The sequence below is a fragment of the Pseudophryne corroboree genome, chromosome 1 (genome assembly GCF_028390025.1).
Source record: "Pseudophryne corroboree isolate aPseCor3 chromosome 1, aPseCor3.hap2, whole genome shotgun sequence".
NCBI classification, from domain to species: Eukaryota; Metazoa; Chordata; class Amphibia; order Anura; family Myobatrachidae; genus Pseudophryne; species Pseudophryne corroboree.
In genome coordinates this window covers 677,992,941-678,019,688 of record NC_086444.1, presented here as the reverse complement: position 1 = coordinate 678,019,688, position 26,748 = coordinate 677,992,941, and the positions used below count along the sequence as shown (strand labels likewise).

Genomic DNA, 26,748 nt, shown 5'->3' with positions numbered 1-26,748 from the left:
AATTAGGCGCAAAAATCAATATAAACAGCAGCTACTGGGTTAACATTAAGTTACTGTGTTATTCCTGGGTTAATAGCGCTGGGGTGTGTGCTGGCATACTCTCTCTCTCCAAAGGGCCTTGTGGGGGAATTGTCTTCAGATGAGCATTCCCTGAGTGTGTGGTGTGTCGGTACGTGTGTGTCGACATGTCTGAGGTAAAAGGCTCCACTGAGGAGGAGATGGAGCAAATGTGTGTGTGAGGGGTGTCTCCGTCGACAACGCCAACACCTGTTTGGATATGTGTAATTAAGTGCTAAGGTGAATTTATTGCACAAAAGATTAGAGAACAGACAGGGAATCTACCCATGTCTGTCCCTATGTCGCAGAGACCTTCAGAGTCTCTCAATGCTCACTATCTAAAATAATAGACACTGATGTCGACACGGAGTCTGACTCCAGTGTTGACTACGATAATGCAAAGTTACAGCCAAAATGGCAGGAAAGTATTCAATATATGATTATTGTAATAAAAAATGTTTTGCATATCACTGATGACTCATCTGTCCCTGACACAAGGGTACACATGTTTAAGGGGAAGAAAGCTGAGGTAAATTTCCCTCCTCTCATGATGAAAAAGAGCGGGAATCTCCAGACAAGAGACGGCAGTTTCCCACAAAGAATTCTCAGGGAGTATCCTTTCCCTACTAGGGCAAGGATACGATGGGAATCTTCCCCTAGGGTGTCACGTTTGCCCAAAAGGTAGCGCTGACTTAACAGCTATCCTCAGGGTTCCTGCAGATAGCGTGCACATTCTGGTACACTACTCAGACCGGCGATTGTGTCGGCATGGGTTTATAGCGCTGTAGCAGCGTGGACAGGTACCTTATCGGCAGAGATTGAGACCCTAGTATGTATATATATATATAGTCAACGCTATGTCGATTTCTGCTTGACGTGTCCTGTAGAATATGCAATGGACAGGTGATGCCGACTTAAGAGGCATATGGAAGGCTGAGGATTGTGTGGAGAAGGGATCTCGGACCTGGTCTCCACGGCTATAGCTTGTAATTCTGATCTTTTGCCTTATATTCCTGCACAGCCTAGGAAAGCACGACATTATCAAATGCACCCTTTCGTTCACAAAGAAACAAAGTCCGAGGTGCGTCCTTTCTTGCCAGAGGCAGAGGCAGGGGCAGAGGAAAGATGCTGCACAACACAGCTAGTTCCCAGGAACAGAAGTCCTCCCCGGCCTCTACAAAATCCACCGCATGTCGCTGGGGCTCCACAGGCGGAGCTAGGCCCGGTGGGGGCACGTCTTCGAAATTTCAGCCACAAGTGGGTTCACTCCCTGTTGGATCCCTGGGCAATAGATATTGTGTCTCAGGGTTACAAGCTGGACTTCGAGGAGATGCCCCCTCACCGACGGCCCTGCCGGCTTCCCCCCACGAGAGGGAAATAGTGTTAACTGCAATTCGCAAATTGTATCTTCAACAGGTGGTGGTCAAGTTCCCCTCCTTCAACAAGGAGGGGATTATTATTCGACCATGTTGTAGTCCCAAAACCAGATGGTTCGGTCAGACCCATATTGAATTTAAAATCCCTGAACATATACCTGAAAAGGTTCAAGTTCAAGATGGAATCGCTGAGAGCGGTCGTCGCAAGCCTGGAAGGGGGGGATTTTATGGTGTCTCTGGACATAAGGGAGGCATACCTTCATGTCCCCATTTATCCACCTCATTAGGCGTACCTCAGATTTGTGGTACAGGATTGTCATTACCAATTTCAGACGTTGCCGCTTGGTCTCTCCACTGCACCAAGAATATTTACCAAGGTAATGGCGGAAATGATGGTACTCCTGCGGAAGCAAGGGGTCGCAATTATCCCATATTTGGACAATCTCCTCATAAAAGCGGGATCAAGAGAGCAGTTGCTGATCAGCGTAGCACTTTCTCTGGAAGTGTAATGGCAACACTGCTGGATTCTAAATATTCCAAAGTCGCAGTTGGTTCCTACGGCTCGTCTGCCTTTCCTAGGCATGATTCTAGACACAAACCAGAAAAGGGTTTATCTCCCGATAGAGCTCAGGAGCTCATGACACTGGTCAGGAACCTATTAAAACCAAAACAGGTTTCAGTGCATCACTGCACTCGAGTCCTGGGAAGGATGGTGACATCACACGAGGCCATTCCCTTCGGCAGGTTCCATGCAAAGACCTTTCAATGGGACTTACTGGACAAGTGGTCCGGATCACATCTTCAGATGCATCAGTTAATCACCCTATCCCCCAGGGCCAGGGTGTTTCTCCTGTGGTGGCTGCAGAGTGCTCACCTTCTCGAGAGCCGCAGATTCGGCATTCAGGACTGGGTCCTGGTGACCACGGATGCAAGCCTCCGAGGGTGGGGAGCAGTCACACAGGGAAAAAAATTCCAAGGTCTGTGGTCAAGTCAGGAGACTTGCCTTCACATCAACATCCTGGAACTAAGGGCCGTATACAACGCCCTACGTCAAGCGGAGACTCTGCTTCGCAACCAACCGGTTCTGATTCATTTAGAAGCCACCAGAATTCTTCGCTGGGCGGAGAATCACGTAAACGCACTGTCAGCAGTGTTCATCCCGGGAGTGGACAACTGGGAAGCAGACTTCCTCAGCAGGCACGACCTCCACCCGGGAGAGTGGGGACTTCATCAAGAAGTCTTCACGCAGATTGCAAGTCGGTGGGAACTGCCACAGGTGGACATGATAGCATCCCGCCTCAACAAAAAGCCACAGAGGTATTGCGCCAGGTCAAGGGACCCTCAGGCGATAGATGTGGACGCACTGGTGACACCGTGGGTGTTCCAGTCGGTCTATGTATTTCCTCCTCTTCCTCTCATACTCATAAGAAAAAGAGGAGTGAGAACAATATTCATTGTTCCGGATTGGCCAAGAAGGACTTGGTATCCAGATCTGCAAGAAATGCTCACAGAGGACCCGTGGCCTCTTCCTTTAAGACGGGACTTGTTGCAACAAGGGCCCTGTCTGTTCCAAGACTTACCGCGGCTGCGTTTGACGGCATGGCGGTTGAACGCCGGATCCTAGCGGAAAAAGGCATTCCAGATGAGGTCATTCCTACGCTGATAAAGGCTAGGAAGGACGTGACAGCTCAACATTATCACAGTATATGGCGAAAATATGTTGCTTGGTGTGAGGCCAGGAATGCCCCTACGGAGGAATTCCAGCTGGGCCGTTTCCTTCACTTCCTACAGTCAGGAGTGACTTTGGGCCTGAAATTGGGTTCCATTAAGGTCCAGATTTCGGCCCTATCCATTTTCTTTCAAAAAGAGCTGGCTTCTCTACCTGATGTTCAGACGTTTGTGGAGGGAGTGCTGCGTATTCAGCCTCCTTTTGTGCCCCCGGTGGCACCTTGGGATCTTAACGTGGTGTTGAGTTTCCTGAAATCCCACTGGTTTGAACCACTCAAAACGGTGGAATTGAAATATCTCACGTGGAAGGTGGTCATGCTGCTAGCATTGGCTTCGGCTAGGCGTGTGTCAGAATTAGCGGCTTTGTCACATAAAAGCCCCTATCTGGTTTTCCATGCGGATAGAGCAGAATTGCGGACCCGTCCACAATTTCTGCCAAAAGTGGTTTCATCCTTTCATATAAACCAACCTATTGTGGTGCCTGTGGCTACTACTGACTTGGAGGATTCCGAGTTACTTGATGTGGTCAGGGCTTTGAAGGTTTATGTAGCCAGAACGGCTAGGGTCAGGAAAACAGAATCTTTGTTTATCCTGTATGCTTCCAACAAGCTTGGTGCTCCTGCTTCAAAGCAAGCTATTTCTCGCTGGATCTGTAATATGATTCAGCAGGCTCATTCTGCGGCTGGATTGCCGCTGCCAAAATCAGTTAAGGCCCATTCCACTAGGAAGGTGGGCTCTTCTTGGGCGGCTGCCCGAGGGGTCTCGGCATTACAGCTGTGCCGAGCGGCTACTTGGTCAGGAGGACCTTGTGTTTGCTCATTCGGTGCTGCAGAGTCATCCGCACTCTCCCGCCCGTTTGGGAGCTTTGGTATAATCCCCATGGTCCTTACGGAGTCCCCAGCATCCACTAGGACGTTAGAGAAAATAAGATTTTACTTACCGGTAAATCTATTTCTCGTAGTCCGTAGTGGATGCTGGGCGCCCGTCACAAGTGCAGACTTCTTCTGCAATACTTGTATATAGTTATTGCTGCAGTAAGGGCTATGTTATTGTTGCATCAGGGTTGAACTGATGCTCTGTTGTTGTTCATACTGTTGACTGGGTAAGTTTATCACAAGTTATACGGTGTGATTGGTGTGGCTGGTATGAGTCTTGCCCTGGATTTCCAAAATCCTTTCCTTGTACTGTCAGCTCTTCCGGGCACAGTTTCTCTAACTGAGGTCTGGAGGAGGGACATAGAGGGAGGAGCCAGAGCACACCAGAATCTAAATTCTTTCTTAAAGTGCCCATGTCTCCTGCGGAGCCCGTCTATTCCCATGGTCCTTACGGAGTCCCCAGCATCCACTACGGACTACGAGAAATAGATTTACCGGTAAGTAAAATCTTATTTAAATCGATGTACACCGCTTCGGGGGCCATATTACGTCCCACTATTGCTGGTGCATGGATTGCAAAGGCTATAGTAAAGTGGTCAGGCACCTTTACTTGAGGATTTGGATACAATGGTTAAGGCGATTGTTGAATTGTGTTTGCGGAACATTCACGATTCAGCAGGTTTTATAGTAGAATCCATGAAAGACCTGGGTTCCATGGCTGCAGGAATCTCTTCCATGTCTGTTTCAGCTCGTCGGGGACTTTGGCTGTTCCAGTGGTCGACCGACGCGGAATCCAGAAGAAGTGTGGAGTCCCTACCCTTCACAGGTCAGGCTCTCTTTGGGAAAGCTTTGGATGCGTGGATATCCACGACTACAGTGGGTAAGTCTCCGTTTCTGCCCTCAGCTGCACCTGCTCCGAAGAAATCCTTCTCTTCATCAGCATCACAGTCCTTTCGGCCTAACAAGCCTAGAAAGGCCAAACAGTCCAATACCTTCTTTAGGGGAGGTCGAATTAAATCCAAGAAACCTGCTGCTGCAGGTTCCCAGGAACAAAAGCCTGCTTCAGGTACGCCAAAGTCCTCCACATGACGCTGGACCGCGCGGCCTGGAGGTGGGGCCGGTGGGAGCGAGACTCAGTTCAGTCACGCCTGGGTATCTTCCGGCCTGGATCCCTGGGTGATAGATATTGTATCCCAGGGATACAGGCTGGAATTTCAAATTTCAAAATCTCCCTCCTCATCGATTTTTCAGATCAGGCTTGCCAGTTCTTCTGGCAGACAGAACTGTCCTACAAGAAGCTGTCCAGAAGTTGGTGGAGGCACAGGTCATTGTGCCACTTCCTCCTCATTTGCAAACCACAGGTTACTATTCAAACCTTTTTCGTGGTACCGAAACCGGATGGTTCGGTCAGGCCCATTCTGAACCTAAAATCACTGAACCCCTTTCTAAAGGAGTTCAAGTCCAAGATGGAGTCTCTAAGGGCGGTGATATCAGGTCTGGAAGAGGGGGAATTCCTGGTATCCCTGGATATCAAGGATGTGTACCTCCACATTCCGATTTGGCTGCCGCATCAGGCTTATCTCCGTTTCACATTATTGGACTGTCATTTCCAGTTCCAGGCCCTGCCATTCGGTCTCTCAACATCACCATGGTGATGGCAGAGATGATGGTTCTCCTCCGCAAACAAGGGGTGAACATCATTCCATATCTCAGGGATGGGGAACCTTCGGCCCTCCAGCTGTTGTTGAACTGCACATACCAGCATGCCTTGCTACAGTTTTGCTATTTGGCCATGCTAAAACTGTTGCAGGGCATGCTGGGATGTGTAGTTCAACAACAGCTGGAGGGCCGAAGGTTCCCCATCCCTGCCATATCTGGACGATCTGCTGATAAAGGCATCGTCCAAGGAGAAGCCATTGCAGCCCATTGTTCTCACAACCCACCTACTCAGACTCCACGGCTGGATTCTGAACCTTCCAAAGTCACATCTGGAACCAACCCAGAGGTTGTCTTTTCTGGGGATGATCCTCGACACAGAAGTGCAGAGGGTGTTTCTTCCGCAGGAAAAGGCGTTGGTGATGCAAACAGTGGTCCGGGATGTCCTGAAGACAGCCCGGGTGTCGGTTCATCAATGCATTCGCCTTTTGGGAAAGATGGTGGCCTCTTACGAGGCGCTCCAGTACGGGAGGTTCCATGCTCGGGCCTTCCAACTTGATCTCCTGGACAAGTGGTCGGGATCTCATCTCCACATGCACCAGAGAATTTGTCTGTCGCCGAAGGCCAGGATTTCACTCCTCTGGTGGCTCCAATTACCTCACCTACTGGAGGGCCGCAGGTTCGGGATTCAGGACTGGGTCCTTCTAACCACGGATGCAAGCCTCCAGGGTTGGGGTGCAGCCACTCAAGGGGACACCTTCCAGGGAAGGTTGTCAAGTCTGGAAGCCGGCCTGCCCATCAACATCCTGGAACTAAGAGCCGTCTACAACGGTCTTCTTCAGGCAGCCCGTCTTCTAAGAAATCGGGCCATTCAAGTGCAGTCGGACAATGTAACGACGGTGGACTACATAAACCGACAGGGCGGAACGAAGAGGTTCAGACCTTTTTGAAAGGAGTTCTGCACATCCAACCTCCCTTTGTACCGCCTACGGCGCCTTGGGACCTTAACGTGGTGTTGCAGTTCCTCCAGTCGGATTGGTTTGAGCCTCTACAGGAGGTTGAGGTCAAATTTCTTACATGGAAGGCTGTCACGTTGTTGGCCTTAGCTTCTGCTAGACGTGTGTCGGAGTTGGGAGCTTTGGTGTAAGAACCCCTACTTGATCTTCCATGAAGATAGAGCTGAGCTCCGGACACGCCAGCAGTTTCTTCCAAAGGTTGTGTCGGCATTTCATATCAACCAACCTATTGTGGTGCCAGTGGCTACTGACTCCTCTATTTCGTCAAAGTCCTTGGATGTTGTGAGGGCTTTGAAAATCTATGTGAAGAGAACCGCTCGTCACAGGAAATCGGACTCTTTGTTTGTCCTGTATCACCCCAAGAAAATTGTGTGTCCTGCTTCTAAGCAGACTATATATCGCTGGATTAGGTTCACTTTCCAGCATGATTATTCTACGGCAGGATTGCCGTGTCCAAAATCTGTTAAGGCCCACTCTACGTAAGGTGGGGTCTTCCTGGGTGGCTGCCCGGGGTGTCTCGGCATTGCAACTTTGCCGAGCTTCAACTTGGTCTGGGTCGAACACGTTTGCAAAGTTCTACAAGTTTGATACTTTGGCCTCTGATCTGAAGTTCAGTCAATCAGTTCTGCAGGAGCCTCAGCACTCTCCCTCCCATTCTGGGAGCTTTGGTACATCCCCATGGTACTAATGTGGACCCCAGCATCCTCTAGGACGTAAGAGAAAATAGGATTTTGGTTACCTACCGGTAAATCCTTTTCTCGTAGTCCGTAGAGGATGCTGGGCGCCCGCCCAGCACTTCGTTTTCCTGCAACCGTTATCTAGTTCAGTACTACTCTGTTTAGTTATGTACTGCTTTGTTACTTTGTAAGTAATGTTTCTGCTGTTGCTGAGTTTTCAAGCTAGTTAGCTTGATGTGCCTCGTATGTGTGAGCTGGTGTGAATCTCGCCACAATCTGTGTCAAATCCTTTTCTCGAAGATTTCCGTCTCCTCGGGCACAGTTTCAAGACTGAGTCTGAGTCTGGTAGGAGGGGCATAGAGGGAGTAGCAAGCCCACACTCTCAAACTCTTAAAGTGCCAATGGCTCCTGGTACACCAATCTATACCCCATGGTACTAATGTGGATCCCAGCATCCTCTACGGACTACGAGAAAAGGATTTACCGGTAGGTAACCAAAATCCTATTATTTACTATGACCACATGTAGGAAAATAGGCCACGTTACCTAAGACTATAAGGTCAATCACTCAGTAGAGACACTAATAAGGTATTCTTATTATTTGGTGCACGTTACAGTAGGTACATGTGAGGGTAGTTTTATGTTCAATGTTCAATTAAAGATTTGTACATTATGTGTTGATCTATAGAGGTTCATTACAAATCCTAAACCATATAAGCTTCTTATCATTGACGTTTCTGTAATGGGTGCGGTGCACATGGGCCCCTGCGTCCGAGGGGGGCCACACTGCACACATTGCACCCATGCTTTATAACTTGCCATTCCGGAGTCCCACGTTAGAGGTCCAGCTGTTGTAAAAATATAGTCTGCAAAATGGCCGTAGAAATTTAGGGGAAAATTTACTAAGATGGGAGTTCTATGTAAGATGGGATGTTGCCCATAGCAACCAATCAGATTCCAGGTATTATCTTCTGGAAGGTGCTAGATAAATGAGAAGTAGAATCTGGTTGGTTACTATGGGCAACATCCCTTTTTAAATAGAACTCCCATCTTAGTAAATTTACCCCTTAGTCTCCGAAATATGGTGGGCGTAGAGGCACAATGCCAGAATCTACAACGCTGTGAAGAGGAGGGGGCTCACCTGGAGTTTGCACACAGGCCCCCTCCTCTGCAAAACGCCTCTGCTTCTTACGCATGTTTTCCTGTTTTGCCAACTCTTCATTTGTAAACAGAGGTATTGGTTGCGCTACCAGTGTATGGCTGGGGTGTGATGGGCCCTCCGGGGGAATTCATTGCTAGATGCCCATGTTTAGCAGTGTGGCCGGTCTCCAGAGGGGATGTGATCAGCCATCACCTTGGTTTGCCTAACCATTGGAGAGCGCATGAGCTGGGCCCCTTGATAAATATATACAGTAAATACAGCTAGTGCATGCATGGTAATGTACCAGATTAATAACAGCAGTGTACTGTAGAAAATAGTCCTGTGCAGTATGAGGTAACATATGTACCTTATAATTCAAGTACACAGTCTGGAACCTGATGCCTAGAGGAGGAGGTGGGGCCCTAGGCAGTGGGGCCCTCCAGGGGTTGATCCCGTACCCCTGTGGGCCAGTCCAACCCTGTGCGCTACTTATCTGGCTGTATAGATTTGTTGTAAACATCAGGGGCATCTGGATGCATAACCAAAAAATAAAACCAAACAACCAGTATGCATATTACCACCTGAAAAATACAACAATAAGCATATTACAGTGTTGTGGTTGGAGCTGGGTAGTGCTCTGTTGGTCTCTAGAGATATTTGCAAAGCTAAAAGTTTTTATAACTGACTTGCTCCTGTGTCTGCATATAAACAGATTGTGTACATTAGGTAAAATCAATGTACTCATGGAAAGATCCAAAATGTACATGTATAATGAATATAATGTATCTACATGAGAAAGATTGTGAATCGAAAACGAGTCCATTTATCTTCTCACATCCCTAGTGTCCTCAGACAAATCATGAGTGGAGGAGTGCAGCAGAGGTCATGATGGATAAGAGAACAGTTCATTCCTGTTGCTCTGAGTCACCAGCTATGTCCTTTCTTTCTCTAGAAGTTTTTTCTTTTCTTTCTTGTATGTGTTCAAAACTGTTCAAGTGTAGGAAGGACAGAGCTGTGGACTGCACTATTGTATTACATTTTAGTTTAATTTAACATTATGTGGTTACAGAAATTGTTATGTTGTTAATGGGGAGTAACTAGTTGATCCATCAATATGCATCTCTTAATCCTCTAAGGATATTGGAATATGTTACCCTCTATAAGATAATGTTGAAAGTAGAGGACAGTTAGGGTGTTATTTATTGTTAATGCTTGGAACTTAGGGCTTCTGGATACCTTGGTTGTTTTTAATGTAATTAACACTATGCTTACATATACAAAATGACATTTCTCCATATGCCTTACCATTTCATCCTTATTAAATTGTTTAGTAGTGCTTATCTCTTTGATTATGTATGCAACATTATTACTGAAAAGTAGCAATTAACTTATTTGCATTTGTTTGTTTTGTTTTGTTGTCAGCTTCTGCATAAAGGTTCTCATATAAAAATACCTTGGCAATTAAAAAAAGGTGTTTTTAATTTTTTTGTAGTTCGTTGGAGTCATCATCCATCCAGTTGGTGAAAATCTATCTCTATTGTTATACAATCCCATTCAGCCTGACATGACAACTACACATAAAATTGCAGTTTCTGTATTTGAATACTTTTACTCACAGAAACTAGATGGTAAAACTAAAGGGCCCTACCCACTGGCCGACCCGACGCCGAGCTGCCCGACGGCGGATACGGCCGACGAGCGACCCGGCGGCGGGGGGGCAGTGACGGGGGGAGTGAAGTTTCTTCACTCCCCCCGTCACTCGGCTGCATTGAAGTGCAGGCAAATATGGACGAGATCGTCCATATTGGCCTGCATGCACAGCCGACGGGAGACCAGCGATGAACGAGCGCGGGGACGCGCATCGTTCATCGCTGGAGTCTCCACACTGAAAGATATGAACGAGTTCTCGTTCATTTATGAACGAGATCGTTCATATCTTTCAAAAAATCGGCCAGTGTGTAGGGCCTATAAAAGGTATAGATTTTATACTAATCGCCAACCAATCAAAAGTGATCAGAAAAGGTGTTTCTAATGTAAAATTGTGACTATTGCCATCCACACATTGGCCCTCATTCCAAGTTGTTCGCTCGCTAGCTACTTTTAGCAGAAATGCAAACACAAAGCCGCCGCCCTCTGGGAGTGTATCTTAGCATAGCAGAATTGCTAACGAAAGATTAGCAATTCTGCTATTATTAGCAGAATTGCTAACGAAAGCAATTTCCTTGCAGTTTCTGAGTAGCTCCAGACCTACTCCTAGATTGCGATCACCTCAGTCCATTTAGTTCCTGGTTTGACGTCACAAACACGCCCTGCGTCCGGCCAGCCACTCCCCCATTTCTCCAGCCACTCCTGCGTTTTTACCTGGCACACCTGCGTTTTTTAGCACACTCCCTGAAAACGTCCAGTTTCTGCCCAGAAACACCCACTTCCTGTCAATCACACTACGATCAGCAGTGCGACTGAAAAGCTTGGTACGCCCGTGAGTAAAATAGCATAGTTTTGTGTAAAATTGCTTAGCGCGTGCGCCCTGCTGTGCATACGCATGCGCAGAACTGCCGGAATTTAGCCTCTTAGCAATTCTGCTAAAATTAGCAGCGAGCGAACAACTCGGAATGAGGGCCATTATCACACATTACTAGAGTTTCCCATAACATTATACACTGCAGTGTTCATAAATATTATCCCAACTCTAAAGGTCTATTAATTGATATCAGCCCTATGCACGCTTTCAAACCAGGATTAACAACAGAGCAGCTTGGATAGTCACCCAGGGACCCCCACAGATTGCTACATCACCAGAGTGGGGGGCTCTGTGGCACATGTGAACTTGGTGTGTGTGTGTGTGGCGTAATGTGAATTGGAAGCACTACAGTGTGTTTATCACACTTGTGGTACTGGCAGTATTTACATAGTATGTTTTTAATAAAATTACCAGCATATCTTATTGACAGTTTTATTGGCATGGGCAGTGTCGGACTGGGGCATGAAGGGTCCACCGGGAGAATACAGTAATAGGGGCCAATACTTAGGGGTGTGGCCAGCCTACAAAGGGGGTGTGGCCAGCCTCCACAGAGGCTTGAAATACACAATAGTTTAGTGCAGTGTAATGCAACATATCTACCATGTATAATACAAGTGCACAGTCTGGAACCTAATCCTTAGAGGAAGGAGTGGGCCCTCAGGCAGTGGGGCCTACCGGTGGTTTCCCTGGTACCCCTGTGGGCCAGTCCGACCCTGGGTATGGGCTAGAGATGAGCGGGTTTGGTTCCTCGGAATCCGAACCCGCCCGAACTTCATTTTTTTTTACACGGGGCCGAGCGACTCGGATCTTCCCGCCTTGCTCGGTTAACCCGAGCGCGCCCGAACGTCATCATCCCGCTGTCGGATTCTCGCGAGGCTCGGATTCTATCGCGAGACTCGGATTCTATATAAGGAGCCGCGCGTCGCCGCCATTTTCACACGTGCATTGAGATTCATAGGGAGAGGACGTGGCTGGCGTCCTCTCCGTTTATAGAGAAGAGAGTGAGACTAGAGTAGAGAGAGACACAGTAGTAATTTTGGGGAGCATTAGGAGGAGTACTACTACTTGCTGAAGTGATAGATAGATAGTGTGACTGTATAATGTATATCTGACTTGTGGGGGAGACACTGACAGTGGGGAGCAGTTAGAGTCTGAGAGCAGGACTCAGGAGTACATATAACGTACAGTGCACACTTTTGCTGCCAGAGTGCCACACTGCCATTGTAACCACACTGACCACCAGTATAATATATATTGTGATTGTCTGCTTAGGAGTACTACTTGCAAGTTGCTGATAGTGTGACCAGTGACCTGACCACCAGTTTAATAATCACCACCAGTTTAATATATATATATATATATATATATATATAATTGTATATAATATATATATAATATTGTATACCACCTACCCGGTTTTTTTTTCTTTCTTTCTTCTTCTTTATACATACTACTATAGTAGCTTACTGTAGCAGTCTGCGGTGCTGCTGAGCTGACAGTGTCCAGCAGGTCCGTCATCAGTCATTACATATTAAATATATATACCTGTCCGGCTGCAGTACTAGTGATATTATATATATATATATATTGATTTCATCTCATTATCATCCAGTCTATATTAGCAGCAGACACAGTACGGTAGTCCACGGCTGTAGCTACCTCTGTGTCGGCAGTCGCTCGTCCATCCATAATTGTATACCACCTACCCGTGGTTTTTTTTTTTCTTTCTTCTTTATACATACTACTATAGTAGCTTACTGTAGCAGTCTGCGGTGCTGCTGAGCTGACAGTGTCCAGCAGGTCCGTCATCAGTCATTACATAATAAATATATCTACCTGTCCGGCTGCAGTACTAGTGTGATATTATATATATATATATTGATTTCATCTCATTATCATCCAGTCTATATTAGCAGCAGACACAGTACGGTAGTCCACGGCTGTAGCTACCTCTGTGTCGGCAGTCGCTCGTCCATTCATAATTGTATACCACCTACCCGTGGTTTTTTTTTTTTCTTCTTTATACATACTACTATAGTAGCTTACTGTAGCAGTCTGCGGTGCTGCTGAGCTGACCGTGTCCAGCAGGTCCGTCATCAGTCATTACATAATAAATATATCTACCTGTCCGGCTGCAGTACTAGTGTGATATTATATATATATATATATATATATATATTGATTTCATCTCATTATCATCCAGTCTATATTAGCAGCAGACACAGTACGGTAGTCCACGGCTGTAGCTACCTCTGTGTCGGCAGTCGCTCGTCCATCCATAATTGTATACCACCTACCCATGGTTTTTTTTTTTTCTTTCTTCTTTATACATACTACTATAGTAGCTTACTGTAGCAGTCTGCGGTGCTGCTGAGCTGACAGTGTCCAGCAGGTCCGTCATCAGTCATTACATAATAAATATATCTACCTGTCCGGCTGCAGTACTAGTGTGATATTATATATATATATATATATATTGATTTCATCTCATTATCATCCAGTCTATATTAGCAGCAGACACAGTACGGTAGTCCACGGCTGTAGCTACCTCTGTGTCGGCAGTCGCTCGTCCATCCATAATTGTATACCACCTACCCGTGGTTTTTTTTTTTTCTTTCTTCTTTATACATACTACTATAGTAGCTTACTGTAGCACTCTGCGGTGCTGCTGAGCTGACAGTGTCCAGCAGGTCCGTCATCAGTCATTACATAATAAATATATATACCTGTCCGGCTGCAGTACTAGTGATATTATATATATATATATTGATTTCATCTCATTATCATCCAGTCTATATTTGCAGCAGACACAGTACGGTAGTCCACGGCTGTAGCTACCTCTGTGTCGGCAGTCGCTCGTCCATCCATAAGTATACTAGTATCCATCCATCTCCATTGTTTACCTGAGGTGCCTTTTAGTTGTGCCTATTAAAATATGGAGAACAAAAATGTTGAGGTTCCAAAATTAGGGAAAGATCAAGATCCACTTCCACCTCGTGCTGAAGCTGCTGCCACTAGTCATGGCCGAGACGATGAAATGCCAGCAACGTCGTCTGCCAAGGCCGATGCCCAATGTCATAGTACAGAGCATGTAAAATCCAAAACACCAAATATCAGTAAAAAAAGGACTCCAAAATCTAAAATAAAATTGTCGGAGGAGAAGCGTAAACTTGCCAATATGCCATTTACCACACGGAGTGGCAAGGAACGGCTGAGGCCCTGGCCTATGTTCATGGCTAGTGGTTCAGCTTCACATGAGGATGGAAGCACTCAGCCTCTCGCTAGAAAAATGAAAAGACTCAAGCTGGCAAAAGCACCGCAAAGAACTGTGCGTTCTTCGAAATCCCAAATCCACAAGGAGAGTCCAATTGTGTCGGTTGCGATGCCTGACCTTCCCAACACTGGACGTGAAGAGCATGCGCCTTCCACCATTTGCACGCCCCCTGCAAGTGCTGGAAGGAGCACCCGCAGTCCAGTTCCTGATAGTCAGATTGAAGATGTCAGTGTTGAAGTACACCAGGATGAGGAGGATATGGGTGTTGCTGGCGCTGGGGAGGAAATTGACAAGGAGGATTCTGATGGTGAGGTGGTTTGTTTAAGTCAGGCACCCGGGGAGACACCTGTTGTCCGTGGGAGGAATATGGCCGTTGACATGCCTGGTGAAAATACCAAAAAAATCAGCTCTTCGGTGTGGAAGTATTTCAACAGAAATGCGGACAACATTTGTCAAGCCGTGTGTTGCCTTTGTCAAGCTGTAATAAGTAGGGGTAAGGACGTTAACCACCTCGGAACATCCTCCCTTATACGTCACCTGCAGCGCATTCATAATAAGTCAGTGACAAGTTCAAAAACTTTGGGCGACAGCGGAAGCAGTCCACTGACCAGTAAAACCCTTCCTCTTGTAACCAAGCTCACGCAAACCACCCCACCAACTCCCTCAGTGTCAATTTCCTCCTTCCCCAGGAATGCCAATAGTCCTGCAGGCCATGTCACTAGCAATTCTGACGATTCCTCTCCTGCCTGGGATTCCTCCGATGCATCCTTGCGTGTAACGCCTACTGCTGCTGGCGCTGCTGTTGTTGCTGCTGGGAGTCGATGGTCATCCCAGAGGGGAAATCGTAAGACCACTTTTACTACTTCCACCAAGCAATTGACTGTCCAACAGTCCTTTGCGAGGAAGATGAAATATCACAGCAGTCATCCTGCTGCAAAGCGGATAACTGAGGCCTTGGCATCCTGGGTGGTGAGAAACCTGGTTCCGGTATCCATCATTACTGCAGAGCCAACTAGAGACTTGTTGGAGGTACTGTGTCCCCGGTACCAAATACCATCTAGGTTCCATTTCTCTAGGCAGGCGATACCGAAAATGTACACAGACCTCAGAAAAAGAGTCACCAGTGTCCTAAAAAATGCAGCTGTACCCAATGTCCACTTAACCACGGACATGTGGACAAGTGGAGCAGGGCAGGGTCAGGACTATATGACTGTGACAGCCCACTGGGTAGATGTATGGACTCCCGCCGCAAGAACAGCAGCGGCGGCACCAGTAGCAGCATCTCGCAAACGCCAACTCTTTCCTAGGCAGGCTACGCTTTGTATCACCGGTTTCCAGAATACGCACACAGCTGAAAACCTCTTACGGCAACTGAGGAAGATCATCGCGGAATGGCTTACCCCAATTGGACTCTCCTGTGGATTTGTGGCATCGGACAACGCCAGCAATATTGTGTGTGCATTAAATCTGGGCAAATTCCAGCACGTCCCATGTTTTGCACATACCTTGAATTTGGTGGTGCAGAATTTTTTGAAAAACGACAGGGGCGTGCAAGAGATGCTGTCGGTGGCCAGAAGAATTGCGGGACACTTTCGGCGTACAGGCACCACGTACAGAAGACTGGAGCAACACCAAAAACGCCTGAACCTGCCCTGCCATCATCTGAAGCAAGAAGTGGTAACGAGGTGGAATTCAACCCTCTATATGCTTCAGAGGTTGGAGGAGCAGCAAAAGGCCATTCAAGCCTATACAATTCAGCACGATATAGGAGGTGGAATGCACCTGTCTCAAGCGCAGTGGAGAATGATTTCAACGTTGTGCAAGGTTCTGCTGCCCTTTGAACTTGCCACACGTGAAGTCAGTTCAGACACTGCCAGCCTGAGTCAGGTCATTCCCCTCATCAGGCTTTTGCAGAAGAAGCTGGAGACATTGAAGGAGGAGCTAACACGGAGCGATTCCGCTAGGCATGTGGGACTTGTGGATGGAGCCCTTAATTCGCTTAACAAGGATTCACGGGTGGTCAATCTGTTGAAATCAGAGCACTACATTTTGGCCACCGTGCTCGATCCTAGATTTAAAACCTACCTTGGATCTCTCTTTCCGGCAGACACAAGTCTGCTGGGGTTCAAAGACCTGCTGGTGAGAAAATTGTCAAGTCAAGCGGAACGCGACCTGTCAACATCTCCTCCTTCACATTCTCCCGCAACTGGGGGTGCGAGGAAAAGGCTCAGAATTCCGAGCCCACCCGCTGGCGGTGATGCAGGGCAGTCTGGAGCGACTGCTGATGCTGACATCTGGTCCGGACTGAAGGACCTGTCAACGATTACGGACATGTCGTCTACTGTCACTGCATATGATTCTCTCCCCATTGAAAGAATGGTGGAGGATTATATGAGTGACCGCATCCAAGTAGGCACGTCACACAGTCCGTACTTATACTGGCAGGAAAAAGAGGCAATTTGGAGGCCCTTGCACAAACTGGCTTTATTCTACCTAAGTTGCCCTCCCACAAGTGTGTACTCCGAAAGAGTGTTTAGTGCCGCCGCTCACCTTGTCAGCAATCGGCGTACGAGGTTACTTCCAGAAAATGTGGAGAAGATGATGTTCATTAAAATGAATTATACTCAATTCCTCCGTGGAGACATTGACCAGCAGCAATTGCCTCCACAAAGTACACAGGGAGCTGAGATGGTGGATTCCAGTGGGGACGAATTGATAATCTGTGAGGAGGGGGATGTACACGGTGATATATCGGAGGATGATGATGAGGTGGACATCTTGCCTCTGTAGAGCCAGTTTGTGCAAGGAGAGATTAATTGCTTCTTTTTTGGTGGGGGTCCAAACCAACCCGTCATTTCAGTCACAGTCGTGTGGCAGACCCTGTCACTGAAATGATGGGTTGGTTAAAGTGTGCATGTCCTGTTTATACAACATAAGGGTGGGTGGGAGGGCCCAAGGACAATTCCATCTTGCACCTCTTTTTTCTTTAATTTTTCTTTGCGTCATGTGCTGTTTGGGGAGTGTTTTTTGGAAGGGCCATCCTGCGTGACACTGCAGTGCCACTCCTAGATGGGCCAGGTGTTTGTGTCGGCCACTAGGGTCGCTTATCTTACTCACACAGCTACCTCATTGCGCCTCTTTTTTTCTTTGCGTCATGTGCTGTTTGGGGAGTGTTTTTTGGAAGGGCCATCCTGCGTGACACTGCAGTGCCACTCCTAGATGGGCCCGGTGTTTGTGTCGGCCACTAGGGTCGCTTATCTTACTCACACAGCTACCTCATTGCGCCTCTTTTTTTCTTTGCGTCATGTGCTGTTTGGGGAGTGTTTTTTGGAAGGGCCATCCTGCGTGACACTGCAGTGCCACTCCTAGATGGGCCCGGTGTTTGTGTCGGCCACTAGGGTCGCTTATCTTACTCACACAGCTACCTTATTGCGCCTCTTTTTTTCTTTGCGTCATGTGCTGTTTGGGGAGTGTTTTTTGGAAGGGCCATCCTGCGTGACACTGCAGTGCCACTCCTAGATGGGCCAGGTGTTTGTGTCGGCCACTAGGGTCGCTTAGCTTACTCACACAGCTACCTCATTGCGCCTCTTTTTTTCTTTGCGTCATGTGCTGTTTGGGGAGTGTTTTTTGGAAGGGCCATCCTGCGTGACACTGCAGTGCCACTCCTAGATGGGCCCGGTGTTTGTGTCGGCCACTAGGGCCGCTTATCTTACTCACACAGCTACCTCATTGCGCCTCTTTTTTTCTTTGCGTCATGTGCTGTTTGGGGAGTGTTTTTTGGAAGGGCCATCCTGCGTGACACTGCAGTGCCACTCCTAGATGGGCCAGGTGTTTGTGTCGGCCACTAGGGTCGCTTAGCTTACTCACACAGCTACCTCATTGCGCCTCTTTTTTTCTTTGCGTCATGTGCTGTTTGGGGAGTGTTTTTTGGAAGGGCCATCCTGCGTGACACTGCAGTGCCACTCCTAGATGGGCCCGGTGTTTGTGTCGGCCACTAGGGTCGCTTATCTTACTCACACAGCTACCTCATTGCGCCTCTTTTTTTCTTTGCGTCATGTGCTGTTTGGGGAGTGTTTTTTGGAAGGGCCATCCTGCGTGACACTGCAGTGCCACTCCTAGATGGGCCAGGTGTTTGTGTCGGCCACTAGGGTCGCTTATCTTACTCACACAGCTACCTCATTGCGCCTCTTTTTTTCTTTGCGTCATGTGCTGTTTGGGGAGTGTTTTTTGGAAGGGCCATCCTGCGTGACACTGCAGTGCCACTCCTAGATGGGCCAGGTGTTTGTGTCGGCCACTAGGGTCGCTTAGCTTAGTCATCCAGCGACCTCGGTGCAAATTTTAGGACTAAAAATAATATTGTGAGGTGTGAGGTATTCAGAATAGACTGAAAATGAGTGGAAATTATGGTTTTTGAGGTTAATAATACTTTGGGATCAAAATGACCCCCAAATTCTATGATTTAAGCTGTTTTTTAGTGTTTTTTGAAAAAAACACCCGAATCCAAAACACACCCGAATCCGACAAAAAAAATTCGGTGAGGTTTTGCCAAAACGCGGTCGAACCCAAAACACGGCCGCGGAACCGAACCCAAAACCAAAACACAAAACCCGAAAAATTTCAAGTGCACATCTCTAGTATGGGCCCCACTAGTCCGTTTCCCAGCAGCCCCACAAATCTTAATCTGGCCTTCCAAACTTTTAACTGTACCTCCCTGTTACTGTTTGCCGTCTCATTACTTGTACCAGGCCTGAGACCCCAGTACCTGTACTAGTCTTAATTTTACTTGTATTTGCCCTATGCTCCTCCATTAAATGTGTCCGCTCTGGGCCATATTATTTGCACTCTATTAATTATACTAGCCCTGGGAATACAGTACATTGCTACTACAGTACCTACCCAATGAAAAAATAAACGAAGGACTTGTGTATCTAGAATAGAATGCTTTCTGGGGGGATGCATTTACAGATATTGTAAAGTTATGCGCCAGCCCAATAACGGGAGCTACGACCCCTGTACCCCCTGCTAATGGTGTGCAAATAGGTCAGTCTTGTAGGCCCTACACACTGGGCGATAATACTCAAAGATATGAACGATCTCGTGTGGAGGCAGCAGCGATGAACGATGCGCTGCCCCGCGCTGGTTCATCACTGGTCGCTTGTGCATGCAGGCCAATATAGACGAGATCGTCCATATTTGCCTGCACTGCTATGGAGCCGGGTGATGGGGAGAGTGAAGAAACGTCACTCTCCCGTCACTGCCCGTCCCCAAGCACCCCCCTGCGCCACCAGGTCGCCTGTCGGCCGTATTCGCCATCGGGCAGCTCGGCGGCGGATCGACAAATGTGCAGGGCCCATTACTCTAAAACAGTGTTAATAAAGGGACCTCTCTTGGGGCCCTATTCATGTAGAAGAAGAAGTGGCTACCAGAAGATATGATACTGTACATAGTAATGTTTTGTAGTTGTTCATGTAAACGTACAAGTCTGGTGACATCCTCCAGTAAACAGCCCCTATCGGGAGCCCGATGTGTCTTCTCGCTGCACATGCACCAGCAGTGCCTTTCACTCCAGCGTCCACTTATGTGACCGGGCGGACGCTGGACACAAGTTGGGGAGAAGGAGCAGTGAACTTCACTGCTTATCTCCCCCTACAGAGGCACGCTTCAGCTCACTTCACCATCTTCACATGGCGAAATAAAATTAAGAAGTGAAACGGAAACAAGAAATTTACACTCCTTATATGAGTAGTTAACTGGGAAGTGATATGAATCGCTGGAATAATCTAAGGCTTCTCCATGGTATGCCCCTTATTGAATGAGGGAGCAGTGAATAGCCCTGGTTTCTGAAATGCCTTTCACTCCCGCTTTAGTGTAGACCCATTGACTTCTGAGCTGTTCTTTGCAGTTCTGTTATACCCCTTTCAGACCGTCACCTATGAACACGGGTTCATGGCACATGAGCCAGGGCCGAAACTAGGACTAACGGCACCCGGGGCAAAAAAATAATAATAATTATATATATATATATATACATATATATATATATATATATATATATATATATATATATATATATATATATATATATAAAATAAAATAGAAAAAAAAATAAAAAATAAGTAAGAAACAAACAACTAAACACAAAACAGATATCACTCATACCAGCAGACCCCCGTAATATACACATGGCATGTATATTTTATATATATATATATATATATATATATATATATATATATATATACATACACATACGTGTGTATATATGTACACAGACACAGACACACACACACACACACACACACACACACACATATATATATATATATATATATATATATATATATAAAATTTGTAGCTGTCACAGTGGTGAAAATGAGCAGTCTCAGCATTATAGATTAGGGCAATATACTGTATATAAGCTTAAGTAAACTAGTTTAAATGAGCTGCAGGGGTTAACACCAGTCACAGTGAGTATGTGTGTGTGTGTGTGTGTGTGTGTGTGTGTGTGTGTGTGTGTGTGTGTGTGTGTGTGTGTGTGTGTGTGTGTGTGTGTGTGTTTTTTACCTCAGATCCTCTCACCTCCTGCTTCCATCCATCACTGTGCTGTCAGCTGGCTGAATGCAATGCTGTGTGGGGCCAGAGAAAGGTCAGCAGCATAACCACATTTATAGCTAGGGCGGGCTGGCGGCTGGTATACTTTTTCGGCTTGCCGCTGAAGAAGGGAAACTAGACGTTACCCTGTTTCCCTAGCTCCAGCAGCGGCGGCCATCTTTCTGCAGGGTGTAATGCCTCATGGGATTTGTAGTCTCTATGCTACTGCATAAAGTGTAAGCAGTAGCACACATGACTACAAATCCCATTTTTCTTCACTAGATTCTCTGCTGTGTCAGACGCAGCTGATCCCAGCGCCCTATCCAATCCCGCGCCCGGGTCACATGCCCCCCTAGCCCTCCCCCTAGTTTCGGCTCTGCATGAGCGCACAATACCCGTGTTCAGGTGCGGTCTGAAAGGTGCAAGGGTTGAAATACCGGGTTGAGCGACCCAGTATTTCAACCCTGGTCGCGAGCAGGGTTGAACTCGTGTTCAACCCGGTTCACTGTACGGTGTGAACTGGACCCGTTTCCCGTTCACTCCAAGTGCCATCACAGCTTACGTCACCAACCCGGCAATATGCCGTGCTGCTGACAGCGGCGGCAGGGCGCCTGAGGTGGGTCGCACACTGGGATCTCCCGTGTCAGGCTCCCGGGTGCGACCCGCCTCAGGCTGTCTGAAAGGGGTATTAGAAAGTAAAGTGGCTGGAGTATTTATTACCCATAGCAACCAATCTAACTGTCATATTATAGACTGTATTAGATAAATGATGGCTAGAAGCTGGTTATTATGGTCAACCCCTCCGCTTTGTATCTTTCAAAGGTTTGATACATCTCCCCCACTGTCAGAGCTGGTAAAAAATAATAATCCCACAGCTATTAGACAATGTTTCAAAAACATCTTATATAGGACAATAGCTCAAATGGCAAAGCATATAATGTCCATTATACTTAAACTGTGTATGAATCCACCAGTCTATGAATTAATCAATCACAATATTTATTTCCCCTGAAAATGGATGAAAAATGTATGTATGCCCTGAATGCGTTACAGGAGTTCTGCAGTAGATAGTGGAGATATCTGCTGCGTGTCCCTGTTTATATCCGCAGTAGTAGCCCATGTAGATTTCTATATTATGAGATTTATCAAGCTCCGGAATGCAAAGCATTAAGATGACGTTAGCCATGGTATCCTTTACGCTAAATATCACATCATTTATCGGGAGAGGGATCCTCCAGATCGCTTTCATGTTAGGTCACACAGCATAAAGATCATTTATGCAATCACTCTAATTTACACATGCATGGATGGGTTCCTATCGGGACACCTGTCCCTGGATGTGATTTTTAATAGATCCCTTTGATACAGAGTTTTGCTGTGAATAGCAGTGAGAAGAAATTCTAATTATTGGGTCTAAAATCCGGTAAATAACAAATAGTCCCCTTTGTCATATATACAATGTGATTTATGTAGTGCTCCAAATGTTGGTTAAAATTAAAGTTTTACTGGCTAAAATAAATTTTGTGCTCTTAGCAAAACTAATGACTAAGGGGGTAATGCAGACCTGATCGTAGATATGCGAAAAAACGCACATCTATGATCAACCTCTTAGACATAAGGTGGGACACCCAGCACGGGGCAAGTCCGTCCCGCATATGGGATCTAATCCCTCCCCCCTCCGCAGACATGCGAAAGCATCGCACAGCTGCGATGCTTTTACATGATTCGAGTAGCCCCCTGCCTACGCAGCCTAGCTGTGAAAGCAGATGGCTACCTGCCAAGTTAAGGGTCGCAGCAGCTGTTTATGACGTTACACAGCCGCTGCGACTCGCCCCAGCAACAGTCTGGACACGCCTCCGTTGTCAAGACCGTGCCTCTTAAATGGAGCCTCTTAAATGGAGCGTTGACTTGCCACCCACAAAATGCGTTGTTGATGCCACATTCCCATCACCCTCCAGGTCTGAAGAGAACGCAGTTTGGGACCTTGCACGTGAGCGGGTACACACATGTGCACAATTGAAAAAATGGCTAATGTGCGATTTTTGCACATTAGCAACAGGGTCTGAATTAGGCCCTAAACGCATTACAGTGAATAGTCAACTGACAAATCGAATGGCCCTCCTTTGAGCACAACTGTGGCCACAGCTTGCTGCTCTTTCTGAATGAGCTGTGGCCATCAAGTCTTTTTTTTTTTAATGTAACCAGCAAGGTGGTTAACACATGACCCACAGCTAATAGCAATAGTGCACCTATGGTACTAATAGGTAAAGCTTGTATATTTATCACAAGAAATGAACTGCTGCATAATCCATTTGTACATCAACAAAATCACGTTGTGCCTGTACATTATACATTTTCCTATACACTTTACTGTTGTTGGTGTTTTACATATAAAGGACAAATTAGGTGGGCATGTTGCACATGAACATCAGTATCTTAGTGTCTCTACAGTAGCAATATAATAATGCGCATTGCAGTGTGAAATCAATTACTTCACAATATGAACACATACAAGCCCAGCTCCTCCACCCTGCCAAGATCCCCAGGCCGTAAGTTAGAATGAACCAGGGGTGGCTTCCTATTGCTGAGCACTATTGATCCTCTACAGATCTCTGCTAAGAGATATTCCCCATGGACTATTCCACACCAACAGCAAGTCTGCCTTTATCATCCATCTCTGACAACACAGTCAACCAGTGAGCCAGAAGATGCATGTTCTCCTTAGAGCATGACATCACCCACTTACTCTAGGTTTATTTGCCTATAGTGCACCAAATGCAGTTTTGCACACATTGGAGCTGATGCAAGGGTGGTAGCAAAATTGGTTTACATTAGTGAGTGGAAATTTAGTGTATTTCCCCAAATATGCAGACCTTTGGCAGCATGTGCACTGGATTTTACTATAAACAATCATCATCATCAGCATGTGTTTGATCTCCCTATCATAAGTACAAAAGATGCGCCTCCTAACAGGTCTATATATTGGCATAACAGATGGTCTCAAGTGAACCCCATTTATGTGAACTTAATTGACGGTTTACTTAATTTAAGTTACTGAATTTTGTCTATTGGGGTCATTGGGAGTTGATCGCTCGCTAGCAGTTTTTAGCAGCTGTGCAAATGCCGCCCACTGAGAGTGTATTTTAGCTTAGCAGAAGTGCGAACGGTTGTATCGCAGAGCGGTTACAAAACTTTTTTGTGTAGTTTGAGTAGCTCAAAACCTACTCAGCGCTTGCGATCACTTCAGACTATTCAAGTCCAGATTTGACGTCACAAACCCGCCCAGCGTTTGCCCAGCCACGTATGCATTTTTCCTGGCATGCCTGCGTTTTTCTGCACACTCCTTGAAAACAGTCAGTTGCCACCCAGAAACGCCCACTTCATGTCAATCACTCTGCGGCAAGCAGTGCGACTGAAATGCATCGCTAGACCCTGTGTAAAACTACATAGTTCGTTGTGCCCGTACGTCGTGCGTGCGCATTGCGCTGCATACGCATGCGCAGAACTGCCGTTTTTAGCCTGATCGATGTGCTGCGAGCAAATGCCGCTAGCGATCAACTCTGAATGACCCCCTATGTGATAACACACATTCCCATTCTTGTCAACCAGTCCAGTCATAAGGTGTGTGCCTGCTGTCCTCCAATAGCATATATTCATGCGTTGTTTTACTGAACATGCGCAGAGCAAAATTATGCACCATACACTACACAAATTTGCATATCATTCACTCTGCCCCATTGTGAGGAGTAAATGTGATTCAGGACACTTTAAAAATAAATAAATAAGTGAACCCAATTGTGCTGTTCTGTGTCCTGGGCAGTCCAGTGGCACATTTCTCCACTGCACTATTGATATGTATAATCTTTTAGGTTTCAAAGAGGATGTAAATTAGGGCAGACAGGTCATACACATAACATACAATGTCAGCAAATGTAATAATGACTGAATCTAATTCTGAACAGACACCAATTCACGTTTAAGAAGACGGCTGGGATTTGCCCCACTTGTGTCAACCTCTATTCTAGTTTATATTGCTGGTGTATGTATTGTGGCAGCAGTAGCGGATCTTGCCACGGGCAAGCAGGACTTTTGCCCGGGACGCGGCCTTCTGGAGGGCGCCGCACCATGGCAAGATCCACTACTGCCCCAGCTGGCCACCGCTACTGCCCCCAGCTGCCCGCTGTGTCCCGCTGCCCGCTGTGAAGGGAACTAGACGCGTAGCGTCTAGTCTCCCTTCGTGGAGAGGACCTTTACTGTGCGGTGGACGATGACATCAGCGCGCACCGCACAGCAAAGGTCCTCTCCACGAAGGGAACTGGATGCTGCGCCTCTAGTTTCCCTTCGTGGAGAGGACCTTTGCTGTGCGGTGCCACGCCCCTATTTCCCGCCCGGGGCGCAAAAAGCGCTGGAACCGACCCTGTGTGGCAGACAGGAGCCATGCTCCCCCCCCCCCCCCCCCCCCTTCCCACACGTAAAATAGGAGTAATCGCAATTGAACAAGGAGAGATGCAGCTTAGAAGATGCGCCATAAACATTAGGGGGTATATTTACTAAAGATTAATTTTAATTGATTTAAAAATAAATATGTTAATGCATGTGTGTTTTAGCTCTGGAAGCCCAACATCGTTTAAGATAGTTTTAATCGCTCAGAAATCTATTAAAATTGTTTAAAATCAACCTTTAGTAAATATACCCCTAAGAGAGGTGTATAAAGAAAAAACGTGAATTACAAGCTCACATTCTCACGTGTTTTGGACCAATCATGTGAAAACAGATCTTTATGGCCGGAAATGCAGGTCTCCACAGTATTATTCAATTCTGCCAGGAGCTTAATTCCAGCATCAACACAGTAGTTCACATAGGATAAGAATTTATAGGGAAAGAAAAGCTTAACTGGAAAGCCCCATTTGTAGGAAATGTTGTTATCCCGAAAGGCAGTAGTGATAGGATGGTAAGCTCTTATCTTGGATATCATAGCAGCAGACAGGTCGAGTAGATCTGTAAACCTCCCAAGGTATTGGTGCGCTCTGTCTGATGCTCTGCTTTCACAATGTTCGCTTTGATGTGGAAAAAGTGAAAACGTTTTGTGTGTCGCAAGTATGATAGTTGCCCCAATCCTAGGTTTGGGTAGGCAATGAATGCGATCGATTAACAAGTCATGGTCAGATAAAGAGGGTAACAACTTATGGAATTGAGTAGAAATGTAGTCTGATAATTCGGCATGGAGGTCCAGTCAGGAATGCATTGGATTTTCAAACTGTTCCATCTGGATCTATCGCCTAAATCAGCCAATTTATCATTCCGTACGACCACCCAGGCCCGTGATTTTGGTTTATAGTAACTACACAGAGGACTCCACACCATGGCCGTAACTAGGGTGGTGTGACGTGCCACCGCACAGGGCACCGCAAGGCAGGGGTCACTGTTCTGCAGCACTTATCAATTTATTGTTTTAATCATTCGCACTTGCAACTTTCTCTTTAATCTCCGGCATCACCTGGCTGGCCCCATCTCCCCATCACGTCCCTAAGCACCTTCAATCACACACTTCTTTATTTAAGGCACACATATCAAAATGCTCTCATACTTCCCATATAGGAGCAAATAGCTCCATGAGTAAGGTGTCTGACTGCAATATGGAAGGTCATGGGTTTCAATTCTGGGTAGGACAGCATTTTGAAATGTGTGCTTTAAATAAAGGAAGATGTGACTGAAGGTCCTGGGTATGACTGCTAAGAAATGTGTGATTTAAAATAGAGGATAGTGTAACTAAATGACAAAGAGCTCTCACATTAAGTGTATAAATTAGACCTGGCCAACCTGTGCCACTCCAGCT

The 26,748-nt window shown here is 46.6% G+C and overlaps 1 protein-coding gene across 2 annotated transcripts in view; it reads left to right on the top strand.

The window, feature by feature from the left end:
* Nucleotides 1–26,748, top strand: part of SSBP4 (single stranded DNA binding protein 4) — an 837,412-nt gene that overhangs the window by 388,845 nt on the left and 421,819 nt on the right. The window lies entirely within an intron of this gene.